This window comes from Bidens hawaiensis, unplaced genomic scaffold (genome assembly GCF_021521415.1).
Source record: "Bidens hawaiensis isolate Kalapana, Puna unplaced genomic scaffold, B.hawaiensis_p1.1 tig00016033_1, whole genome shotgun sequence".
NCBI lineage: Eukaryota > Viridiplantae > Streptophyta > Magnoliopsida > Asterales > Asteraceae > Bidens > Bidens hawaiensis.
Window position 1 is genome coordinate 217324 of NW_027492449.1, and position 6091 is coordinate 223414.

Here is a 6091-nt window from a genome sequence, read left to right on the forward strand (position 1 = left end):
TATTTCATTAACCTATGGCAAATGGGGACTTGGGGATTTGTAATGAGTTTAACAAAAATGAATAAAGTTTATATAAATCATTTGATGCTTATTAGTTAAAGAATGATTTGTAAATAAATAATTATAACTTATTAATATAAGATTAAATAACAATATTAATAAAAATTTATGATTAAACAATTTATGTTTATTCTAGCAACATAATTAATTAATTTACTAATTAATTAACTTAAATTTTTTGCATGAAATTCTTTTAAAGAAATTATAAATATTAGTTTATGTTGAAATAAAATAAACAATAATTAATTTACTAAATTATTAATTTAAATATATGAAGTATGCTATATCTATTGTAAAATATTTTAAATAAAATAAATTTTTATAAATCATTATATCTAAAAGAAAGTATATAAGTTTATGATGATCAACAAATCAAAAGATTTAGATAAATATATATTCATGCTTGTTCTTGCACAATAACTAGGTTTGATCCAAGATTTAGAAAAATCAAAGTGTTTATTTTGGATATCCATAATTATAATGATTCTTAAGACCAAAATATAAAATTTTTATGATAAAAGTAACATGATCATGAAGAACAAATTATGAACATTCATCATTAAATCAAAACAAAAACTATAAAATGCATGGAATCATAAAACTTACTTGTTAGTGCTTTCAATCTTAAGAAAATAATGAATTGAGGTGTGAAAATAATGGAGGATTTGTCCTCCTTTTATAGTGAAGATATGAAGTGGTTATGTCTTATGGGATTTATGAAAATTAATCAAATTTAATATAACTAAAAATAAAAATTAAAATAGTTTAAAAGGTTTTAAAGTGTTTTAACTCTTTTAGTAAATTTTATTTAATTAAAACATTAATTGCTTTATTTTTATTAGTTAAATAAAAAAATAACATATGAAAAAGATGGTAATAATAATAATCCAAGATTTATTCTAATGATTTGAATGGGAAAAATTCATGAATAAATAATCTTTAAATGAGTATGCAATACTACAAGGATGGTAAAATGTATATTTGCATAGAAATGATCACATAAAATACATTAATGAAAACTGAGATTAATTAATAGTATTATAAAAATATATAAATTTAAATAAAAACAAAACCGAAAATTTAAAATGGGTCGAGTTTTCGGGTTTGAAAAGTAACGAATGTTACAGGACTTAAAACTTTTAGAAATTTCGTCCTGAAATTAGAATAAAAAAAAATTATAAGATAACCACTAATAAACGGAGTTGTTGGAAATTTTAGCAATTTTATACATGCACAATTAAAATAAAATAACGTAGATTTTTGAATGACCCGAAAGAACGCCACAAATAGGAAATATGACAAGGACACTTATATATAGGATGTACCAGCGGCGTATCCACCATGCCCTAATCATATTGTATTTGCCCCGTTCTCCAAAAATCATTCCAAGTTCCGAGTTATTTCACAGAACCGTACTTATTATATTTTCTATGCGAGGACTTTGATAATTACGTGTCGACCCGTAATTACCTCTATCGTTGGATGGTCCATATAACTTGCTTTATTGTGTGGTTTTAAGACATAGACCTTAGATAAAGAAAAAAAATATTCTCATATAGAACTTCAAAAAAATAATGAATTAAAAAGGGTAAAAACATTACAAAACACATTAATAGACCGTTCAGGCCAAGGACAACTTTAAAACACTAAGTCAAGTAAATAGAATCATTGTGTCTAAACCAAGTGAACGATGTTGAAAACGAAATAAACGAGGTAATGAAATTAAAGAACGAAACATTTAGAATTATAACCATCGTAACATGTAATTGAAATACCGGGATCGAGAATAACGTGGTAGGTAAATGTAGCATTTAACCAACGAAATATGAACATGTAAATTTGATAACGCATTGGGTACGAGAATAGATTAGGTAAACGAAACTGTTATATATCAAAATATCAAAAAGTTTAACAAATGTAAATCTCTGAATAATATTCAACGTAACTAGCGGCAACATTGAGATGAATAAACAATTACATCTTACGAACATGTAAATTTATAATAAAGTGAAATGGGTGAACGAAATTTTAATATCAAAATCACATAGGTCTATAAAAAGAAATTCCAATAATAACTTTGAGTTTATCAAAGTAAACAATTGAATTTTTTTCTTTTTTTTAAAGCAAAATAACGCATTTGTCCCAGATTGATGAAATCACAAACAAACAAAATGGTTCAAATAAAATATTGTGTGGAAGAGAAGTAAACGAATAATCCAAAACAATTTGTGTAATAAATTAACATAACATAAACTCAGCATGTACATGGGACACAATTCCGGTTCAAAGTAAACGAATTTATTAAGAGAGAGTCTGTCACAAATATTCATATGTAAAAATATCATGAAAACACGGTTTCTATTAGGTAGCTTGTTGGTGCATTATGTCAGTAGTTCAGTATCTAGTGTCTGTAATCGTGTTAGTTTGTTTTGTTTTGATTTGTATAGGTTGTCTCACAAGTTCGCCTAATATAAGCGAACTTGTGGACAAGCGAAGTTATAGACAACTTCGCCTAGTCTGTTAGGCGAAGTTGTCGATAACTATATATGCCTTAGCTACGGCTTTTGTTAAACAAGTTTTCAGAACGTGTAATTGTGATTTTCATATCACGTGTTAAAGGAGTTGCAATACAACGTGTCTTTTGAGTATTGTAACGTGTAATTGTGCTTGGGTTTAACGTATATCGCATTCTACGCTCGTATCGTCTTACGTAGGGATTCCGCACCTACGTAGTACGAGATACTTCCGTGTAGATCCGGCTAGGAACCTACAATTTGTATCAGAGCTTTTGCTCGTGATTGTGTGGTTCGGGATTATCACACGAGTGTAGAAATCTTTCCGTTCGACTATTCGCGGGACAAGTTTACGTTGAAATACCGAGTTTTTGTGTCCTACTCATCTACCACTATCAAATATAACCCATTACACCTTCGCATACCTCGCAATACGTCAAATTAAAACCTGCAAAATCCTTGTGTTCATCAGGCGAAGTTGCCGTCACTGTTTGTAGGGTTTAGGCGAAGATATAAGTTTAAGCGAAGTTATCATTAACTTCGCTTGTCTCACAAGTTCGCTTGAATTAAGCGAAGTTGTCAAGAAGCGAAGTTAAACATCAAGCGAAGTTAGGGTTTAGCGAAGTTGTGTATCAAGCGAAGTTAAGGTTTAGCGAAGTTGTGTATCAGCGAAGTTAAGCTTAAGCGAAGTTAAGCATAACTTCGCCTACTGGGCACTGTTCAAAATAATAAAAAATTATTTTATACTTTCCTCGTGTGTTGAGTTGTGTTTATTTCAACGATGACTTCAATAAACATCACGGAACTAGTGAAAATGGAAGTTGAAGCCGGTTCAGCAACTAAGGCTCCGAAAATGCTTAAGGGTACCGATTTCGTTGCTTGGAAAGATCGATTTGAGCAGTATGTTAAATATTAAGATGCTAAGATGTGGGTGTGCATACAAGATGGATACATTCCACCAACGGCCTTGTTTGAGGGTCGTGATCAAATAAAGAAGTACAGTAAGATGGATGAGGAGGAGAGGAAAATGTATGAGGCAGAGAGTAAAGCTCATGCGGCTATCACCATGGCTCTTCCACAAGAGATTCTTCACACCTTCAGGAAATACAAAACCGCTAGAGAGCTATGGGAAGCGCTAGAAAATCGATATGAAGGGAATGTGGGGATACGTGCATCCAAAATTAAGCTACTAAAAACCCAATTCTCGGTGTTCAAATATTTGAAAAATGAATCACTTGATGATATCAGCACAAGATATTATCACCTGATGACCGAACTCAGCAATTACTCCATTGTATACAAAGAAGAGGAGATAGTAGAGAAACTTCTTGATGCTCTTCCACCGAAATGGGAAATGTACACGGTTTTGATGAGAGAAGATAAAGAGTTTGCCGATATTGATTTGGAAACAGCAGTCAATAAATTACGAACTTTTGAACTAAACATTGTAAGGCCCCGTTACCGGTAGCCCTACTTTCGTGTTGGATTTACTCATAAACACAGTTCTAAATATCAGAGTTAATTAAAACATTTACGCGGAATATAAAACTTTCATAAAACTTTACATAATTCATAACTTGTCTCAAAACATCCTTTGTCTTTCAACATTAAAGCATTAAAATTAAAACATCATAAGTCTTCAGATGTCAGACTCTTGTTCAATGCCACGTGTCTCCTCAAGCGAGCTGCCTCATCCTACTCACCTGCGTGCATACTAAAAGTCAGCTACGCTGAGTGAGTTCTAGTTAATCATACACTATACAATACACGTAAACTTATATTCTTTCATTCATACTTTCTTACTTTCATACTTTCATTCTTTCATACTTTCATTCTTTCTTTTGTATTAACTTACCTTCATATCTTACGTTATAAAGAGCATTACGCCCTACATTCCTCGAGTATTATTAGGGCTCGGTACCCTCCTTCCTCGAGTATTATTAGGGCTCGGTACCCGCCTTCCTCGAGTATTATTAGGGCTCGGTACCCTCTTTCCACGAGTATTATTAGGGCTCGGTTTCCCTCTTTCCACGAGTATTATTAGGGCTCGGTTTTCATCTTTCCTCGAATATTAGTAGGGTTCGGTTCCCTAGTTCTCGAATATTAGTAGGGTTCGATTCCCTCTTCGTTACCATACAACCATACATCATACCTCGAGTATCATTAGGGCTCGGTACCCTTTTCGTAACCATACAACCATCATTTCCTTCTTTTATTAACTTTATCACATTCATACCCATAAGCATTCATATCATACTTACCTTATACTTAGCGTTACAACCTGACAATACGTGCAATATCCGAAGATCGTTCACGTACCGTCAAGCCATCATTCATACATATCACATTATTCACATAAGGCATACACTTATCTCTTAGGATAAGCGTATTAACAAACATATTGAGTATGCACACCGCCCCGAAAACATAACACATAAATGGGGCTAGAAACTCACCTGAACACGGTTACGTTCACCGTTAATCGTAATTCCTTTCTTCAGTTGTGCACGGCTGACTGTATAACAAGTATACGTATCAATTAACTATCACTTCTCATAATGTATTTCTATCTTTATATGACCCACAACGAACGGGGGTCCGGCGGCAGCGCCCCTGGCAGCGGGGTTTAGGGGCGGCAGCCCCTAGCAGGGTCCAAGTCGAGCTGCCAGGTTAGCTTGGAAAAATTTTATTTCCATTAACTGTCTTAACACATTTTTCATTAGATTTTTAATTTATTTTTTAAACGAACTTGACTTTAGGCGAAGTTAAACCTTAGGCGAACTTAGCTTTAGGCGAAGTTATCAGGCGAACTTGGTTTTAGGCGAAGTTAAACCTCAGGCGAACTTAGCTTTAGGCGAAGTTATCAGGCGAACTTGGCTTAGGCGAAGTTACCAGTTAGGCGAACTTGGCCGTAAGAGAAGTTATCAATTAGGCGAACTTGGCCTCAGGCGAAGTTATCGCTTTGAAGGCGAAGTTATCGCTTTGAAGGCGAAGTTGCCCAGATGCAGGCGAAGTTGCCCAGATCAGCCGCTGTTTAGTTTCTGACCAGCATTTCGAGCGATTTTAACACCCTTGCTATGGTTCGACATCACCCCCTACGTTCCCCAACCGTTTCCGGTCGTATATACGCTATAAATCTTGGATCTTTAAACTTCTAAGATCAAGAACCATACCTTTTTGAGCTTGTTTGGATCTCGTTTAACTTGTTATCACAACTAATCTCTCTCTCTTTCTCGGATCTCGCTCGTTCCTCCCCTCGGCTGGCCGGCGGGTGTGGTGTGTGGTGTGTGTGTTTTGGAGTGTTTTTAGAAAATAGATGAAATGAAAGATAGTTTGGGGTTTTAGGGGATATTTATATCCCTTAATTCCCATGGACCTAAGGCCCCTTTCTCGTTTAACCCATCTCAATTAATCTAAGTCCATGATCCGCTCCTTACTCGATATTTAATAATTAATAACGCGAAATCACTAAACATAACTTTCTTTATTCAACATTATAAATTTTAGGATGTTACAAG